Here is a 21,897-nt window from a genome sequence, read left to right as displayed (position 1 = left end):
AAGACAAGGGCTAGGTAAGCTGGAGCAAGGAGAAGTTCACTCTTTGGCCACTCTCCCATTAGACACTTAAAGTGATAGAAAAGAATTTAGTAATTTTTAAGGAGGATTGCTGTTGCACTGCCAGCCCCCATTCCCATTGCATAAATTTTTGACATCCAATGTGGATGGAACAATGGCTCTTACCCACAGAAAAATTTCCCAGCAAGTTCAAACAATTGGAGGTAGGGCATGTGATCCCCTCCACCTCTCCCTGAAATTTCCCTATATTTGAGATTTTAAAGGCTTCAGGAAAAGGAAGGTTGCTCCAGTATTTGAGGGCCATTAATTCAACAATGCAGCCTATGGGAACTCTTCAGCCTGGCTTGCCCTCACCTATGGTTATTCCTAACGTTTGGCATCTACTTGTTACTGATTTAAAGGATTGCTTCTTTTCCATTCTGCTGCAATCCCAAGTTAGCCCCAGGTTTGCATTTAGCCTTCCTTCGATTAAATTTCTAAATCAGGAACACGCCCTTCACTTTCAATGGGTGGTGCTCTCCCAAAGAATGCCTAATAGCCCTACAATATGCCAGGCTTATGTGGCTGCCTGCCTGGATGCTTATCAGGCACAAGTTTTCTAATTTTTACAGTTTCCATTACATGGATGATATTCTGCTGGCAGCACCTGCTGAGGAGAGATGTCTTGAAGTGTTTCTGAAATTGCAGGAGCTCCTGGAGGCTTGTGGATTTATTTTGGCCCCAGAATATATTCAAAAGAAACCTCCGTACACCTATCTAAGCCATCAGATCCAACAGGCTGTCCTCCAGCTTCAAAGACTCCAAATTGATTGTTCAAATTTAAAAACTCTTCACGATTGGCAAAAGTTTTTGGGAGATGTTCAATGGATCCACCTCTCTCTCCATTAAAACAGGGCAGCTTAGACTAATATATGATATTCTTCCAGGGGATCCAGCTCAGACCTCTCCCTGAGAAATTACACTAAGGCCAAAGAGGCCATCCAATTCTATTAGAAAGCATTGAAAAAGCCCATCTTTCCCGCCTAGATTATCAACAGCCTCTTGTTGTAGTTGTACTTTTCTCCAGTTTTTCACCCAATGCTGGTTTTTGGAAAAATGCCTTATATATTGGATTCATTTGCCAGCCTCCCCTAAGAAGGTGGCATCATCATCAAAACAGGAATAGTCTAAGAAAAGAGTTTGGTTTAACTACAGAGACCGCTCGACAAATTGTCAAACATTGTTATGTGTGCTCACAATATTTACCAGTAACTAATATAGGAGTAAATCCTCATTCCTGCTTCCTAATCTTTCATCTCAAATGGATGTTACTCACGTGGCAAAATTTGGCAGATTAAAGTATGTACATGTGACAGTCGATATGCATTCAGGCTTCTTAATGGCCACTACACAAAATGGAGAATCCACTAACATGTGATAAGTCACTGTTTAAAATGCTTTGCTTACATGGGAGTTCCAAAAACTTATAAAGACAGACAACAGATCTGGATATACTAGTAAACTATTTCAACATTTTATGCCCAATAAAAAAGTAAACATATAACAGGCATTCCTGTTCCTCAACAACAAAGAATTGTGGAGCATGCTCATAGCTCTTTAAAAATGCAACTTATAAGGAGAAGGGAGACATGTCCCCAGTCTCCCCATGATACACTAAATCATGCACTCTTCATTTTAAAGTTTTTGAATGTGGATGCCTATGAGCAATCTGTGGCAGAAAGACTCTGATATGATGGGACTCAAGCGACTTTTACTCAAGTCAAATGGAAAGATCCATGCATGAGACTATGGAAAGGGCCTAACCCTCTCCTAAATATGGGGTTGAGGGGGGTCAAGGGCATGTTTGTGTTTTCTTGCAGGAAGAAAATGAGGCCCGGTGACTGCCAGAATATTTGGTGAGATGCATGGAACACAGGAAAACCGGACATGAGACCTCAGAAGCCTAATTACCTCCCCCCCCCTCTCTCTCTCTCTCTCTCTCTTGGGTCATTGTCCAGAACAGGCAAGGCTTAAACCTCTTGTTTTTACAACAAGGAGAAATTTGTACAGCACTCAAAGAGGAATGTTGCTTTTATGCTCATAAGACTGGCTTAGTTGAAGACAGCTTAGATAGAGTACAGAAAAGTCTTGAGGAACTTAAATGACAAGGGGGACAGGCTATGTCCTAGTATAAAAATTGGCTTTACATCTCCACTTGGCTTTCTCCCTTGCTTCCTTCTTTCCTGGGACCATTTGTGGGATTATTGCTGCTGCTGTTGACTTTTGGGCCTTGGACTAATACAATTGATCAAAACTCACATTGATTTCATGCTCAAAAAACCTATTTCTGTACACTACCATCAGCTTTGGGAAAAGGAACAGGGCTCCTATGAGGAACCTGTTGAGGATGGTGACAATGCCAATTCTGATCCCCCTAAACAAGGACTTGATTTTACCGGACTCGAACAACAGTGGACCTGGTTCTCTCAAATATGGCGATGTCAATGACAGGAGTATCGCGGTGACACAAAGCAGATGCAGACCCTCCTCTTCGGCTGTAGGTCCCTCAATGACGGGAGTAGCATAGGGCCTTCTCTCAGGAGCCCACTCATCTTGCCCGAGGTTCTCTTCCAATTTTTTACTATGTCCTTGAGTGCTAGGGGAAGATGCACCCTATGTAGCCTAAGACAGAGGTCCTACCCATTCATCACATAGTGGCAAGCCTGTCCCCAGGATCCCGATTGTGGGAGCCCACCGCGTAGCCTAAGACAGACCCTCCATAAAAAATAATAAAATAGGTGGCTATGTTGGGAGCCAGCCGGCATTGAGTCAAATCCTCTTGCAGAAGGACTTACACCTTAAAAGTCTAATTGAGCTTTATCTTGGTAAAACAGAAAAGTGCTGAACAAGCAGTCTGTTCCACTCAACCCAGGAGCTGAGATGAACAAGACACCAGGAACTGAGATAAGCAGATGTTTATGGCCTGGGACAATACCAGATCCCCAGAGTTGGCAGAGCAACCCCCTTCCCATTTCCTCCCTGCTTTGCTTTAAAAACCCCTCTTTGTGCCTAATAAAGTGAGACCTTGACAAAGATTGCTTGGTCTGGTTCCTTCTTTCTCTCCCATTATTTTCAGGGTCTAGCCCACGACCCATGAATAACTAGGCCCCACTGGTCGTGGCAGGCCTGGAGTGAGAAGGTTAAGGAAGGGATGATTGCAACCTGGATGGTAAGGAAAATGGGTACAGATGAGGGAAATGACAGGAGTGGCATCTGTGGTCATCAGCTCAGAGTGGAAGAGAGCTGAAGCAGGAAGGGCAGAAGGGAGGAACTGGTATCAGTCATTAGGGGTAGTGAGAGTATAGGAGGGAATGAACAGTGCATAGAGAATCACCTATCTGAGGACGGGTCCATGTCCATAAGGCAGCCCTTGGCCCAGCCTTGAGCTCACACCATCCTCTTTGGTTACTTGCAGCATTTTCTTCCTTGTACTATGATGCCCCACCACCACCCCACCCCAGCCATACCAAAAGGGAACAAAGCGGGTAGTAGCACTCTCAGAACTTCTTCCCGTACCTTGGCTGTGAACATGTATACCAGGCCATTGATAGCACCGTGGAGTGTGAGACCCCGAATCCAGTAGATGATGAGCACAAAGTAGGGCATTGATGCAGTGAAATACACCACCTGTGGGAACCCAGGTGTGGAGTCAGCCTCAGCTTGTAAGAAATAACTTTGCCAACAGCGTGCAAAAAGTCCACTTAAAAGTATCAGTTTATCTTCATTGAAATGGAGATGTTTGTACACAATGTTTAATTTAAAGTATGTGAAATTGACTCAATAATGTAAGTGCTGTGGGATCTTAAAAATTGAGCGTAAAAGAAAACCCCATTCAAGGGAAGATCTTTATGGAGCCTAATGCTGCCCCAATCAGAGAAGAGCACAGATGACTTGGAGACAGAGTCCAGCGAACCTGTTCACATCAACTCAGAAGATGGCACAATCTTTGGGTCAAATGTCTTAGGAGTTTGCCCACAGCTGGTAACATCTGGAAAATGCACTAAAATTCTTTTACAGGGTCTGAAGGTTTTCAGGATAAAACTGTGGTCATGTTTAATAAACTCTAATATAAAAGTAAATAAGGCCAGGAGGCTATGAAGAGGGGTTCTCATATATGACTGCTTGGTTGCCACTGCCACCAAACATACAGAAAAAAAAAGACCACTGGATCTTGTCAAGAAGGTCTGCCTAGAGCTATGTTCAGTCTGGGACTGAGGCGTTGCTTGTTGTCAGTCCTTGTACTCAAAGACACCTCAAAGCATCTTGCATAGTCCTCACTATGTTTGCCTTTAAAAGTTCCCCCTTGGCCTCTGCTAATATATCCTGTCTACTATGGCGTCCATTTCTCCGTGGCTGTCTGTAAATATTCTAGTTTATTATGGCACCATGCTACTCTTCTTTCTGTACTGTAGTAAACCTTTTTAAACAAATGCAATTAAGGGGAGGAAAGGGTTTATTTGGCTAATTCTAGGTCATGGTGCATCACGGAAGAAAGCTGGGTGATCCCAGATCTGCTCCAGGGTAGCCAAGAGAATGCCTCAGAGTGGCAGGGGGCTTGGGATTCTTATCTGAGGGTTGCTAGACTTTTCTGTCTTAGGAGAAAGACATGCTTCCTGCTGGTAACCTAAGAAAAAAGCTGGTAACCTTCTCCTTACTCAATCTCTTTTTCTTGACAATCTCTATTTACATACATGCATCTCTCTCCTGCTGTTACATAGTTTTATATTTAGTTACCTGCCTTTTCAAATGGCTACACATCTCCTTTTGACATACATCTCTCAACATAGCTCAACTTCTTTTAATCTTAATGTTGGGGGATATGTTCATGGATTTGAGTGTGCATCATGGCTAAAACACAGCTTTAAGTCATGACTTAAGGTTAGGATAAAGTGTCTTTGTTAATGACCTGGAGAATAATTTACAAATTTTAGAAAGGCACACTTTTGATAGTTGAATGAGGGACTCACTGAGGCCAGGAACAAAATCAATGGCAGCCTAGCTATTACTGATTCACATACCTTTCTTGCTGGGATGGATTGGTTATCAAAGGTGATGATTAATTCCTTGTACCCATTTCTACCCTCAGCCTCACTGTTGGTGAATGGGTATGCACCCTGAGGACTGCATCATGCAGCCTGCCAGTAAAAGAACTCTCTGAGAAAAATATCTTGCTTGCTTACACACACTGTTAATCTAAAGCTGCTTGAATGTATGTATGTAAAATGTTTAATCATGTAAGGGATATGGAAAACGTGTTAGGTTTTACTTGTATTCACTGTAATCATTCCCTTAAAAAAATAGAATGTAACCACACTGATTTTATATTGCTTGAGAGATTCTGCTGGGGTATACTAACTGTAAGGGGGAAAAAATAAAGCCATAGAAGGGATACATTTGAATAGAGGTAAGAAAAGAAATAAGGGAGAGAGAGATTATAGAGACACCCTAAAGTTGTATGTGTGTGTTTCCCTTTTCCCTTGGCCCCAGAGTGTTAAACTTTGCCCCCCTTGCCAGCCCTAGAGAACTAAGAACTAACCTCAGATAGGAAAGTCAAATTGAGTGGTTGGTCTGCCCATTCCATAGCTCCTCTTCTGAAGGCTAGTCCCCATGTCAGCTCTCAGGTCTGTTGTTAAGCTGCTGACCTTAGTCATGCTTGGGAGTATAGTGGTATCGCCACCACCACAGGGAGATCTGGCCCTTAGGGATTCCAGTCTTTCTTTCCCATTATACAGAGCTGACCCTTCCTCGCTTCTGAACAACTGCTCTCCTTTCTGGGTTGGGGAGGCACCCACCATTGATGGGCCTGGATCCTGGGCTTTTACAGAGGAGGTAAACCATGTCTTGGAGATACCAGAGGATAGCAACTGAAGGTCCCTTTGAAAAGCTATGGTGGGAAGCAAAGCCACCTAGTATGCATAGGCGCCTCGGCATTCAAACTCTGGGAACATTTGTGATGCGCCAATGCCCCTAAGTGGTGCGGTGAAGATGAAATGACTTCACACATGTGCATGCCATGTTCAGCACCAGGCACACATTAAGCAGGGAGTGGTGTTTGTGTACATCCCCAGAGGGTAGGTAGCTGGGTCCAAATGAATGCTATGTCCAGCCAGTCAGAGAATCTCAAGTTGAGGTCCAGAGTGGAGATGCCCCAAGGTGGGAGTTTCCCTGGGGATGGGATGGGGTTCCATGTGAGGGTCAGAATCCAGGGCCCTCTCTGCCCGAACTCCATGATAGCCCTCTTGGGGGGTCATTTCACCCAGTCACAGGTCCAGCCCATGCACACCGGTGATGCCCAGAAACCCACAAGTCTCTGTCAGAGGGACTGAGAAGGGCCCCACACACCAACACCACTGAGGTAGGGGCTGATGGTGCTCCAGGCACTGATGCTGCCCTGTAGCATGTGCTGCCCCACAGCCAGCTCCAGGTACAAGAGCGACATCCCCTCTACAATGAGCATGACAATGTAGGGGACCAGGAAACTCCCTGTGGGAGGCCAGAGATGAGCATCAGGTCAGTGAGGAGAGATGAGATTTATGTCTCTGCAACTGTGCTTCAGTCACCTGCCTTTCCAGCAGCCTCTTCCAGCAGCCCTTCCACCCCCAGCAGCCAGGGTAGTCCCTGGAAGTGGCTGACCCACCTAAACATGACTCAGGTCCCTGCCATCTCCCAGTTTTCCTTTTTACTTTCTCTTACTGCAATATTGCTACCTTGTGCCTGGCCACAGGGAGTCAGGCTCAAGTCCCCTAAAGCTCTATTTGTACGCAAGACATTTAATGCCACCATTCCTCAAAACACTTGATTTGGCTGGAAGGTAGCAGAAACACAGCCACCTTCTGTGAGTTCAAGTCCAGCCTGGTCTACACAGCAAGTTTCAGGACAGCCAGAGAAACTTGGTCTCAAAATAAACAAAACCAAACCAAACAAAAAAAAAAAAAAAAAAAAAAAAAACAAACCCAAAACAAACCAAACAAAACTATTGATGTTCCATGAGTCACTTTCCATGTAAACCACATAAGCTCTGGAAGAGGTGATGGAGCCACATTTACTGAGTTCATTGAACACATGCTATGTGTGTGCCAGGGGCATCCCTGTTCCATCCTTTCATGCTCACAAAATCTACAATTATTTCCCATGATCAGTAATTCACACAAGTTCACAGAGCCAGACAGACTTATGCAAAAAAAAAAAAAGGAGCTAGATAGATAGGTTCCATCCTGTGTGTCAACTGTCACACATGTCATGCAGTTATAAATAGCCAAGACTCTACTAGGACGATCCTATGGGACAATATTCATCATGGATACCTTCTAAGAAGTCCAATGTTTAAGGCTCTATCTCCTTTTGGGATACATAAACCCACCAACTGAGAAACTCTAAAAGTCAATTGAATAAATCTCAGAAAAACAACTAGAATTACCAGCCCATTATCAGCCTTGGCTGACAAGCAGGGTTACTCACATTCCTATTTGGTCCCCAGATGTGCAGGCTTTAGGGGAGAGAGCTCCAAGTTATGTAAACTCTGTGACTGTGACTTTGTTTTCAGATTGGCCAGCAAGGTTTCAGGCATGTATTAGGTGTGTTCTGGTCACTGATGTTTGCCTGGTTTTCAATAGGATCTGGCTATTTGTACCCAACGATGAGGCTAAGCATTTGAGGCTGCAAGAAGTTAACACCTGTTACACAGAAAACAATTGCAGCGAAGGTGGATCCTTAATAGGGAGAGGCATAAAGCATTCCAGGTGGGGTATGGGGTTATCTAATTGGAAGGAAAAGTCATCATAGACCCACAAAACATCAAGAAAACATCAAGATAAAAGGGGCGGGTCTCTATGAATTGTAAGCCCGCCAGGTCTACAGAGCTAGTTCTAGGACAGCCAAGGGTACACAAAGACCCTCCTGTCTCAAAATAAAACAAAAGATAAAAAAGGGTTCACAGCACAAGTGGACATCTGCAAGGGCACTCTTGGAAACTAGTTAACAATATCTTCCAAACTCTGATGATCCCCTGATCGTGGCAACCAGGTCAGACTGAGGAGGTATTATCCCAGTCTGTTACACCCCCTGTTAACCACGGGAACCAAGAGGCTGGAGGGAGAATCTCCAGGTGCTCAGAACACTGCAGTCTGTCTTCAGAGCCCCAGATCCTAACCCCTTTTTGTTCTCCTGACCCCACAACAGTGAATGGCTTCTGATGCATCTAATGCACCCCTCTGTTGCTTCTGGGAGCATCCCTGAAGGTGCTTCCTGTATGGACAACACTTAGAAGAAATTGTGACATGCGAAATAAGAAATGCAGGAGCCTGAAACAGCCTCTTGAACTTGGAGCAGCAAGAAACCAGTCCACGCAGCTCTAAAACTCACAGTAGGACCAGCTCATAGCTGTGGAGACTTGCTATGCTTTTGTTTTTATTATCTGATATTCCCCATTTCAGGGTTTTTAAACAGTGGATAAAAGAGATCCAAATGGGCAAGGACACTGCCTAGAGGGTCTCTTCTGACCTCCATGCATGACAAAAGAGACATGGGATCTGTCTCCCCAGCCACAGTAATTGCCCCCTCCCCCTCTCTCTGTCTCTGTCTCTCTTTCCCTCTCCCCTGCCCTCCTCCTCCCTCCCTCTCTCTCTCTCCCTCTCTCTGTCTCTCTCTCTCTGTCTGTCTCCTCGTTTTTTGGTTGAGAGAGTTTTCTTTGTATAGTTCTGGCTGCTCTGGAACTCTGTAGACCAGGCTGACCTCAAACTCAGAGATCTGCCTGTCTCTGCTTCCCAAATAGTGGGATCACCCTGAGTGCTGGGACTAAAGGTGTATGACAGGAGATGTCATTCTGTATATATGTTTCTCATACTGGTTAATGAGGAAAACACTGTAGGCCAATAGGAAAGGAAGATAGGAGGGACTAGGAGTCAAGGAGGAAGGAGGAAGTAAGGAGAAGTCAAGATGAAAGACTGAGAGATCTGGACGCCAGTGGGCTCTCTCTCCGGTAAGATAAGACCACGTGGAGATTAATAGAAATGGGTTAATACTTAACACAGAGCTAGATGATAAGAAACTAGTACCTGGCGAACAGCATTATATCAAATACAGAGTCTCGGTGTGTTATTTGGGGCTGGTGCGGCGGTGGGACAAAACCTTACTCCTTACAGGTGTACACTATCATGCCTGGCATATTATTTGCTCTTACAACTGGATCTTTAGTAACTTGTGACTTTAATGAATTCCTCGTCTTATAAGACCCACCATTCAAAATAACCTGAAGTATATATTCCCTTTGACCTCTTTCCCCCTTCAAATTAATAATCCAAAAGCAAACACCCTAAGCACTCAAAGCAAATAATTTACCACATGTACCCATAATAAGAGAATATGAACTACTTTCCCCTTTGTCACACAATTGGAGAGTGGGGGGGTGGAGAGTAGGTGTGCCCATATCACCAGCTACAAAAGCAGGCAGGAAGAAGGGAAGAGATATTCTACACCCAACTGTGGCAAACCAATATTGGAGATGCCAGCTACAAAAAGCAGCAGTATCACAGCAAAGCCCCTGTCTCCAGCTTCCCAACTCAGGCAGGCTGATGCTTCTTTGCCTACATCTGCCAATGGTAACAGCTTGTTTAGCACCTGACCCTACACTGCTGAAAATTCACATGAGCTTCCTGGGTTGGTAATCATAGTGCTAAAGGCTCACTACTGGAAAAACTTGAAGTCTCCTGATGGGAGATGTCATTCTGTATGTTTCTCATACTGGTTAATAATGAATAAAGCACTGTTGACCAATAGGAAAGGAAGATAGGAGGGACTAGGAGACAAGGAGGAAATAGGAAGGAGGAAGGAGGGGTCTAGAGACTAGAACCACCAGCCGCCTCTCGCTGGTAAGACCACATGGAAATACATAGAAATGGGTTAATAATTAACACAGAGCTAGCCGATAAGAAACTAGTAACTGGCCAACAGAATTATATCATATACAGAGTCTCTGTGTGTTATTTGGGGCTGGCGCGGCAGAGGGACAAGACTCGGCGGCGGGCAGAAAAAACCTTACTCCTTACAAATGGCGCCCACGTGGCTAATAAGAACTTACACTTAAAATTTAACAAAAGCTTAAAAAAGGGTTTTAGAAACAAAAGAACAGAGACAAGCAAGGATTCTTGGTAACAGCATTTTTCTCTGTTGGACTCTGACTTGCAAGAGACAAGCAGATTGCGCGGCTCCTTTAAGAGAGCTTTCCTGACTCAGCAGAGTCAGTAGAGAAACCTCCTAGAGAACTTGGATCACACAGAGCTACAGATATTGAAATCTCAGATCCACATAAGCCCATCGGGGAAGGACCATAGAAAGAGGAAAGAGACACCACCAACACCTACTGGAAGAAACTATGGGAAGAAGGCAATACAAGAGAACACCTAACAACAGAAAGACAAACATGACACCACCAGAATCTAGGGAATCTACACCAACTAGAATGGAACACAACAACAAAGCAGAGGAAGCAGAAGGGTGCGACTTAAAAATCACCATCATAAAAATGATAGAGGCCCTCAAAGAAGATGTGAGAAAATCCCTTAAAGAAATGGAGGAAAAAACAAACAAAAAAGTGGAAGAAATGAACAAATTCCTTAAGGAAATTACAGAAAGCCAAGAAAAAACAGTTAACCAGGTGAAGGAAATGGTTCAAGACTTGAAAACTGAAATTGAGAAAATAAAGGCAACACAAACGGAAAGAAGGCTGGAAATTGAAAAGCTGGGCAAAAAATCGGAAACCACGGACACAAGCATAACCAATAGAATTCAAGAGATGGAAGAGAGAATCTCAGGCGCAGATGATAAACTAGAAGAAATAGATTCATCGACCAAAGAAAATCATAAATCCAACAAATCCTTAACACAAAACATCCAGGAAATATGGGACACCATGAACAGGCCAAACCTAAGAATAATAGGCATAGAGGAAGGTGAGGAAGGCCAGCTCAAAGGTGCCAAAAACATATTCAACAAAATCATCGAAGAAGACTTTCCAAATCTGAAGAACAAGCCCATGAAAGTACAAGAAGCATACAGAACCCCAAATAGGCTGGACCAAAGAAGACCCCTCGACATATAATAATCAAAACACCTAGCATACAGAATAAAGAAAGAATACTAAGAGCAGCAAAGGAAAAAGGACAAGTAACATATAAAGGCAGACTTATCAAAATTACACCTTACTTCTCCATGAAAACCCTCAAGGCCAGAAGGTCCTGGATAGATGTTCTAAAAGTATTACGAGAACACGCATGCCAGCTTAGGCTACTATATCCAGCAAAACTCTCAATCAATATAGATGGAGAGAACAAGATATTTAATGACAAAGCCAGATTTTTCCCAATACGTATCTACAAATCCAGCCCTACAGAAAGTATTGGAAGGAAAACTCCAACCCAAGGAAGGTAACTGCGCCCACAAAAATATAGGCAACAGATAATACGACAACACCAGAAACCAAGGGTGAAGCAGAACTAATATATTCACAATACCACTGCAAACAACAAACATAAATCAAACAAGCATCAATAATCAATGGTCCTTACTCACCCTCAACATTAATGGTCTTAACTCACCTATAAAAAGACACAGGTTAACAGAATGGATACGAAGACAAAATCCATCCTTCTGCTACATACAAGAAACACATCTAAGCTTCAAAGATAGATATTTATCGCGGTTAAATAAGGATCTGGATAAACAAATAGGCTGAATAGATGTTTATTCAGGGAGAAATAACTTACAACCTAGACAGATGAACACCAGGAAATTCAACCCGATCCTCTCCTGTCCGAGTCACGCCAGAAAGAGAGCGCCTTTCCTCCGACCTCCTTCCACAGGTCACTCCACCCATAGCTCCACCCCTCAATGGGCGTGGTCAGTGCCACAGAACTATCTCACTACAATTCCCCTTTTAGTCTAAAGAAAAGATTTAGGCTTAATACAAAACTATATACAAAACAGTGAATAACAAGTGTGCTCTAAGAAAAGGAAAATCGAGAACAAAATGACCTACATATCTAGTCCTAGGGTGAGGGCATAATGGAGTTTACAATAGAGTTGTCCTAAGCTGGAAAACATAAGTCTAGTACCTATTATATCTAACTAGGAAGAGAGAATGATAGTTGTGATAGTTTAATCTTCAACCTCATCAAGACCTGAGAAGGAAATTAACAATACTAGAGTAGACAGGAAATGCGGATGGACAACTTCCAAAAGGTGTAGCAAGGACAGAAAAAGCAAGCCACCTGAACAGTCACCCTAGGTCTCACAGCCACATTGGTACACCCAGATTTGGATAAGGCCAAGAGAACTTGACAGACCACAACAACAGCAGGGAGGTAGAATGGCTGTCTTACCCTGACTTGTCAAGGTCAAGCAGTCTTCTATATTTGCATGTCCAAATCAGTGGTCAAGGTGGGGGCAATTCTTTGCCCAACAGGCCATTAGCTGAGGCGAGATTAAACTCCAGCAGGAGCAAGAACAGTGTCCAACATATTTTCGGGAAAGTGCACGGTGCTGTCAGGAGCAACAGTGTCTCATGTCAGTGGAATACTAATATTAAAACATTTAAATGCCATGTTCTGTATGTCTATGAAGTGATTGAAGACACTGTCTTCATTTGCAGAGAAGCACTATGCTCCTTTCCTCTTGAAACCCAAAGCCAAGGTTGTCGTAATCCTCCTTTTCCTGGGCTTGCTGGGGGTCAGCCTCTACGGAACCACACGAGTGAGAGACATACTGGACCTCACGGACATCGTCCCTTGGGAAACCAGAGAATATGACTTCATTGCTGCACAGTTCAAATACTTTTCTTTCTACAACATGTATATAGTCACCCAGAAAGCAGACTACCCAAATATTCAACACCTCCTTTATGACCTTCATAAGAGTTTCAGCAACGTGAAGTATGTCATGCTGGAGGAGAACAAGCAACTACCCCAGATGTGGCTGCACTACTTCAGAGACTGGCTCCAAGGACTTCAGGATACATTTGATAGTGACTGGGAAACTGGGAGGATCGTGCCAAACAATTACAAAAATGGATCAGACGACGGGGTCCCCGCCTACAAACTCCTGGTGCAGACTGGCAGCAGAGACAAGCCCATCGACATTAGTCAGCTGACTAAACAGCATCTGGTGGATGCAGATGGCATCATAAATCCCAGCGCTTTCTACATCTACCTGATGGCTTGGGTCAACAACAACCCTGTAGCTTATGCTGCCTCCCAGGCCAACATCCAGCCTCACCAACCATAATGTGTCCACGACAGAGCCGACTACAGATATACCTCAGGGTATAGGGTTGGAAAAAGATTTTTCCAATCAAATGGAAATAAGAAGCAAGCAGGCATAGCTATCCTAATATCTAACAAGTTAGACTTCAAACCAAAATTAGTCAAAAGAGATGAAGACGGTCATTTCCTATTCATCGCAGGAGAAATCCAAAAACACAAAGTCTCAATTCTGAACATCTATGCCCCTAATACAAAGTCACCCACATTCGTAAAAGAAACACTACTAAAACTTAAAGCTCACATAAAACCTCACACACTTATAGTGGGAGAATTCAATACACCACTCTCAACACTAGACAGGACCACAAATCAGAAACTCAACAAAGAAACAAAAGAATTAACAGAAGTTATGTCTCAACTGGGGTTAAGAGACATCTATAGAACATTCCATCCAAAGACAAAAGAATATACCTTCTTCTCTGCTCCACATGGAACCTTCTCTAAAAGCGACCACATACTAGGAGACATAACAAACCTCAACAGATACAAGAGAATAGGAATAGTCCCCTGTATCTTATCGGACCACCATGCTTTAAAGTTGGAATTCATCAACAACACAAATAGCAGAAAACCTGCAAACTCATGGAAACTGAACAATGTGCAATTGTACCACTCCTGAGTCAAAGAAGAAATAAAGAAAGAAATTAAGGACTTTCTAATATTCAACGAGAATGAGGTTGCAACATACACGAATTTATGGGACACCTTGAAAGCAGTGCTGCGAGGGAAGTTCATTGCACTAAGTGCCCATATGAAGAAAACAGAGGATAGTCACATAAAAGAATTAACAGCCCAACTGAAAACCTTAGAACAGTCAGAAGCGAATTAACCCCGCAGGAGTAGATGCCAGGAAATAATCAACTTGAGGGCTGAAATCAACAAAATAGAAACAGGAAAACAATACAAAAAAATCCATGTAACAAAGAGTTGTTTTTTTTTTTGAGAAAATCAACAAGATAGACAAACCTTTATCTAAATTAATGAAAAAGCAGAAACAGAACATGCAAATTAACAAAATCAGAAATGAAATGGGAAACATAACAACAGACACCGAGGAAATCCATACAATTTTCAGGTCATACTTTGAAAATCTGTATTCCACAAAAATTGAAAATTCAAAGGAAATGGACAAGTTTCTGGATAACTATCACTTACCAAAATTAAATCAAGAACAGACAAACAACTTAAATAGACCTATAACCTGCAATGAAATAGAAGCAGTCATCAAAAGCCTTCCAAGAAAAAAGAAGTCCAGGGACAGATGGATTCAGTGCAGAATTCTACCAGACATTCAAGGAATGTCTACTACTCCTCAAACTGTTCCAAAAGATAGAAACAGAAGGTTTATTGCCCAACTCTTTTTATGAGGCCACAATAACTTTGGTACCCAAGCCTCACAGAAAGAAAGAAAGAAAGAAAGAAAGAAAGAAAGAAAGAAAGAAAACTACAGACCAATATCCCTGATGAACATCGATGCAAAAATACTCAATAACATACTGGCAAACCGAATTCAAGAATACATCAGAGGAATCATCGAACATGACCAAGTAGGCTTCATACCTGGAATGCAGGGATGGTTTAAGATACGAAAATCTATCAACTTGATCCACCATATAAACAAACTGAAACAGAAAAAACATATGATTATCTCCCTAGATGCGGAAAAAGCCTTCGACAAAATTCTACACCCTTTCATGATAAAGGTATTGGAGAGGTCAGGGATAACAGGACCATACCTAAACATAATAAGAGCAATATACAGCAAACCAACTGCCAACATCAAACTGAATGGAGAGAAACTTAAGCAATTCCTCTAAAATCAGGAACAAGACAAGGCTGTCCTCTCTCTCCATATCTCTTCAATATCGTACTAGAAGTTCTAGCTAATGCTATAAGACAACAAAAGGAGATCAAGGGAATCAAATTGGAAAAAAAGTCAAACTGTCTCTATTTGCAGATGATATGATAGTTTACATAAGCGACCCAATAAACTCTACCAGGGAACTCCTACAGCTGATAAACACCTAGAAGGATACAAGATAAACTCAAAAAAATCAGTAGCCCTATTTTTTTCAGACGACAAAGAGGCAGAGAAAGAAATCAGAGAAACATCACCTTTTACAATAGCCACAAGCAACATAAAGTATCTTGGTGTAACGCTTACCAAACAAGTAAAAGACCTATATAATAAGATACCAGAAAATGGAAAGATCTCACATGCTCTTGGTTAGGTAGGATAAACATAGTAAAAATGGCAATCTTACCAAAAGCAATCTACAGATTCAATGCAATCCCCATTAAAATCCCACCACAATTCTTCACCGACCTTGAAAGGATAATAATCAACTTTATATGGAAAAACAAAAGACCCAGGATAGCCAAAACAACCCTATACAATAAAAGAACTTCAGGAGGCATCACCATTCCTGACTTTAAGCTCTACTACAGAGCTATAGTTCTGAAAACAACCTGGTATTGGCATAAAAATAAACAGGTAGACCAATGGAATCAAATTGAAAATCCTGATATTAATCCACGCACCTATGAACACCTGATTTTCGACAAAACAGCTAAAATTATACAATGGGGCAAAGACAGCATCTTCAACAAATGGTGCTGGCACAATTGGATGAGGGTGTGTAGAACTGAAGAAAGAATTCTCAATGGAGGAAATCAAAAAGGCTGAAAGACACTTAAGAAAATGCTCCACATCCTTAGCTATCAGGGAAATGTAAATCAAAACAACTTTGAGATACCATATTACCCCTGCCAGAATGGCTAAAATTAGAAACACCAGTGATGACTTATGTTGGAGAGGATGTGGAGAAAGTGGAACACTCCTCCACTGCTGGTGGGAGTGCAAACTCATACAGCCATTTTGGAGATCAGTATGGCGGTTCCTCAGGAAAATGGGAATCAGTTTACCACAGGACCTGGCAATTCCCCCTCTTAGGCATATACCCAAAGGATTCACATCCATACAACAAAGACATCTGTTCAACTATGTTCATAGCAGCACTATTTGTAATAGCAAGAACCTGGAAGCAACCTAAATGCCCCTCAATTGAAGAATGGTTAATGAAGATGTGGCACACCTACACAATGGAATACTACTCTGCAGAAAAAAATAATGGTATCTTGAAATTCGCAGGCAAGTGGATGGCACTTGAAGAAACCATCCTGAATGAGGTAACCCAGTCACAAAAAGAGAGACACAGTATGTACTCACTCATATATGGATTTTAGAACTAGATCAAATGATCACTAGCGTATAATTCACATCACCAGAGGAACTAGGATACAAGTTGTATTCTAAAAGATTCATATAAAGTCCCTCACAGAACTGGGAAGGGACAAGTCCCCCAGAGCTCAGGTAAAGTGGGGGAGGACAGCGAATGGAGAGAGAAGTAGGAGAAAATGAGGGGGAGGAGAGGAAGGCATGTGCGACCAGGAAGATTGAGCCTGGTTAGGAATGGAAAATAGGAAAGAGAGACAGACAGACAGAGAGAGAGAGAGAGAGAGAGAGAGAGAGAGAGAGAGACAGAAACAGAGAGAACATAAAAGAGGGAGCCAATATTGGTTTGAAGATAAAGTTGAACACAAAGAAAGGTCGAGGGAACTACAAGACTGCTCCCAACTAAAATTTCAGCTTCCGTGGGAAGGCTATCATAAATGCCCTTCCCGGAGAGTGAGATCAACAACTAACTTCTCCATGGAGCCCTCAACTAATGCCTGTTGAAAATAGGAGCAAACACCCATACATAAACACTGAGTTGAACTAGAACCCAGAAGCAGATGGAGAGGACAAGACCATGCGGTAGAAGTACATAGAGACAGCTTACCTGAACAAGGAGGAGCTAAGGGCCACTAGACTGATAGCTGGGAAGCCAGCAGGGGACTGACTCGGACCCCCCTGAATATGGGTCTCAGCCAGAAGGTCTGAGCAGTCTAAGAGACCTCAGACTATGGATCCAGGATGTATCCCTGGTGCAAAAAAGGACTTTGCAAACATATCCCCCATGGAGGGATAACTGCCTTATTCTAGAGATAGAAGAGAAGCCCTAGTCCCTACTTCACAGGACCTGTGAGATCTATATGACCCCAACTGGACGGCATTCCCCTACATATGGTATTGTGGTGGGGGGTTGGGAGGGGAGGGTGTTTAGATTGCATGTGAGAGGGCAGAGAGGGTAAAAGGGAGGGAAGGAGGAAGGGAGAGCTGGAAGGGAGGGAGGGAGATGGAACTGGCATCGATATGTAAAATAATAAATTAAAAAAAAAAAAAAAAAAAAAAAAAACGCTTTGACTCCAAAATCTAAGTTGAAGAACAAGTTAATGTGGAAAAGGATTTCTATTTTTGTTTTCACAGAAAATGAAAAGATGTGGATTCCTTCCAGACTAATGTGGTTTGATCACGCCAGACCGCCTGAAACAGAGTACAAGCTGATCCTACATTCCAAACAGCTGGACAAAACAGCCCTACAGACTACAGCTAGGTTATCTGAATCTTCTTCGAATCCCCCAAGACAGCGCCCCTTACCAGCAGGAAGTAGTTTGGAAAGAACGACGCCCAAATTCCCAAATATTGTGTATAAATGTTTGTTTTCATTTAACTGGACTTTGTTATATAAAATTAAATAAAAAATTATATATATATAAAAAAAAGATTTCAGCAGCCCTGCTGGATGTTGGTGGCACATGCCTTTAATCCCAGCACTAGAGAGGCAGTGGCAGGCAAATCTCTGCGAGTTCAAGGCCAGCCTGGTCTACATAGCAAGCGCCAGGACAGGCTCCAAAGATATACAGAGAAACCCTATCTTGAAAAGCCAAAAAAAAAAAAAAATAAAAAAAAAAGGTTTCCAGCAGCAAGAGCCTGACCCACAACCCTCAGCTAAGTACTCTTGGCACTTTCTTTCGCACTCACCCACCCAACCGCCCAGTACACCCGAGACATGGAGAGCCTAAGGAAGGATGTGTGTGTGTGTGTGTGTGTGTGTGTGTGTGTGTGTGTGTGTGTGTGTATGCAGGGGACATTTGTTCCAGCACCCCAGCAGTAACTTTGTGAATTCTGGGCAAACAGGTGCCTACACCCAACAAAGATTTCCTACATAGAGACTTGCCCTGCTAGCTCACTCACCAGCTCCATTGGAATTTCAGGCAATCCCCACTTCAATTTCAAAAGCAGGCTTGGTATCTCTTCCTTCCATGCTGGAAAACTTCAGGACTAGCTCACATTTTGCCTGTGTGCTAGAGCAGCTCAGGAAAGAAAAAAGCTGAACAAATCATCCCTACCCAAGACAACCTACCTCCGGGTGCTTACATTTAGCAATCCTAGCCCAAGAGCCCAGCACGGGGTAATGAAACAATCTACAGGTGGAGGGGGGAGATCCACCCCTCCCACTCTTCCTTCTCTGGAAGATTCTTGGTTCCTTGGAGTCCAAAGTGTCTTGGTTTTGGAGTTGTGACTTACCCCTCTACCCTAATTATCACATGGATAGCCAAATGATATCAATCACTTTGCACAGACAGACAGAAGCCCTACTTTCCTTATTCCTGGTGGAGGTGGAAGCTGTCTGGGCTTCTCACCATGCTTATCCAGGTTGGAGGGGGTTCCTTCACTTGAGGAGAGAGTGCTGCGACAGTCTGGACACTTCCAAGTCCCCCTCCACAATTTTGAGTCTGGTATATGACCCTATGTAGAGGTCTTCTCGAATTACATATGGGAGACACCAAGAAATGTAACAGGTACAGGGGAAAGGAAAGCAATAGCTTTATCCCTTTGGAATGGGGGTGGACCTAAGGCTGTCAGCCTTCACTCCCGTGAGTATTTGATAGGGTACCTGGGATCTTCCCTTTTCCCTCATTGGTACTGTTTAGATGTCCCCTTCCCGTGCACCGCACCACAACCACCTTCCTAAGATTTTTCCTCACAACACCTTCCAGGACCAGGAAACAGTCATCTCAGAGCCTGCTTTGCAGAGGGGAATACTGCTCTATAAACACTGGGGTTTTACTTTCAGCTTGATGTTGAAGGAGGTTGAGGCCTGTGTGGTTTATTCTTAGAGACACCTGGGAGCAGGAGCCATAGCCAAGTTTCCCACAGCTGTTTGGAGTTGCGCTCTAACACACAAGACATCACTCCTCAGCAGGAACTGCCAGCAGAATATCATCCATATAATGGATAATGTAAAGATTAGAAAACTTGTGCCTGATAGGATCCAGGCAAGCAGCCACATAAGCCTGGGATATTGTAGGACTCTAGCCATTCTTTGGGGCACCATTCAATGGGCACCACCCATTGAAAGCGAAGGACGTGTTACCGATTAGGAATTTAATCAAAGGAAGGCTAAATGCAAACCTGGGGCTAATTTGGGAGTGCAGCAGAATGGAAAAGAAGCAATCTTTTAACTCAGTAACAAGTAGATGCCAATCTTTACTAACTATAGGTGAGAGCAAGCCAGGTTGAAGAGTTCCCATAGGCTGCATTGTTGAATTAATGGCTCTGAAATCCTGGAGCAATCTTCCTTTTCCTGAAGCCTTTTAAATCGCAAATATAGGTAAATATCAGGGAGAGTTGGAGGGGATCACATGTCCTGCCTCCAATTGTTCTTGAACTAGTTGGGAAGTCACCAGAAGTTTTTCTCTCATTAAGAGTTATTGTTCCATCCACTGTGGATGTCAGAAATCTGTGTAATGGGAATGGGGGCTGGCAGTGCAACAGCAACACTCTTTAAAAATGGCTAAATTCTTTTCTATCACTTTAAGTGTCTAATGGGAGAGTGGCCAAAGAGTGAACTTCTCCAAATTTGCTCCAGCTTACCTAGCCCTTGTCTTTTGTCTCAGCCCATTTTAAACATCATCTGGAGATCTTTGTCTCTTGGCAGAGTGCCTTGGGCGATGGTTTGGGTAGGTAAGGACAACTCCCATATCTTCTAAGAGATCTCTTCCCCACAAATTAGTGGAGAGGCCAGCCAGGATATAAGGTTTGAATAATCTGAATGTCCTTTTGCATCTCTCTGGTTAAACCAAACTGTTTTCTTAAACTATTACTATTTTGATGGTGAAAGCTGGGTGACTGCTGAGCTAATTCTACCTGAGATAAAGTGACTATATTTGTCAGCCTATCAGCTGACCCATTACTTTTAGCCAGTGGATCGGGAAGTTTGAATGAGCTCTTATATGACCCACAAGGCAAAGTGCCTTCCTTTGATAAATGGCAGTCTGAATTTGCTCAAACAGTAATTTAACCTGATTATTACTAGTTCCAAGGTATAGAACTACCTCTAAAACTTGAAGAGCTCTGAAAACATATACTGACCATCAGTATATGAGTTAAATGAATCTTTCATTAGATGCTGAAAAATTATTGCAGCAGCTTACAGCTCAACTATCTGAGCTGATGCTGGATCTGTCTGCACTACTACAATAAATAACATATGCTGCTTTTCTATCAGAAGAACCATCAGTAAAAACCAACATAGAATTTTTTTTAACAGGGTTACTCCTTACAATTTTAGGGAATACAAAAGGATGTATTAGTACAAATTGTAATGTCTATAAACTGATTATCAATTTTTTCCAAAAGCTGAGCAAAAGCTGATGGACCAGAAATTCTAATTATTTAAAGCTTGAAAACGTAGGCCTTAAATCTATACAGAGGAAGGAAACTTGTAATGATAAAAGAAAATTAACTCCTTAAGTCAGGAGTGCCAGGGCTGGTGCCTGAGCCCACTCTCAGAAAAGGGAAGGTAACCTCTTACCATCTAAGTAAACATTCCTTTGCCTGTAATTGCTGGTTGTAAAGATTTAGAAATAAGCAATAACTTACTATTTGGTATATGGAACATGTATTACGCTTGGTTCTCTCGCAAAATAACTCTTAGGCAGCATTTTGTACCACACAAGCTACTGCTTTAAAATAAGGATTTAACCCTTTGGCTGGGGAAACAGCTAACAGTTCCCCTTTGCCATAAGACAGAAAGAATTTTGACTATGCTGTGTGGGAAGTACATAAGCCTTGCATGGTTTTGCATACTCGATATAGCATATCTGCTGATGCTGTATTGTATTCTCAGATTGTAAGAGAACTTGTCTACTCTCTTCGTTTAGCTGTCTAGGTTAATTGGGATCACTATCTCCTTTCAGAATACTTAAAGGTTTCAAATCACCAGTAGGTACCTTTTAAAAAAGGATGTAGCCATTGGAATATTTCCTAATAACTTTTGAAAATCATTCAATGATCATAAGCTATCTTTTCTAGTTTTTAATCTTTGAGGCCTAATTTCTTTAGGATGTAACAAAAGTCCCAAATACTTTTGAAAACTTTCTACTTTGACCTGTAAAGCTTTCATTAGCATTTTCACTGATACCTTTCTAGGTGGGGGTGGGGCATCGAACAGGGCCTGCAGTTCCCTGAGGCTTTTTCTCAATGGTTGGCAAGGTGTCATTTGCATTTTCACTGACACCTCTCCGGGGGCCTCCTTTCAATAGCTTTTCTCAAATCTTACATTAACTTCCATTCTTTCAA

Source organism: Phodopus roborovskii, unplaced genomic scaffold (genome assembly GCF_943737965.1).
Source record: "Phodopus roborovskii unplaced genomic scaffold, PHOROB, whole genome shotgun sequence".
Taxonomy (NCBI): Eukaryota; Metazoa; Chordata; class Mammalia; order Rodentia; family Cricetidae; genus Phodopus; species Phodopus roborovskii.
The sequence above is the reverse complement of the archived record's forward strand: the minus strand, read 5'-3'. Positions refer to the sequence as shown.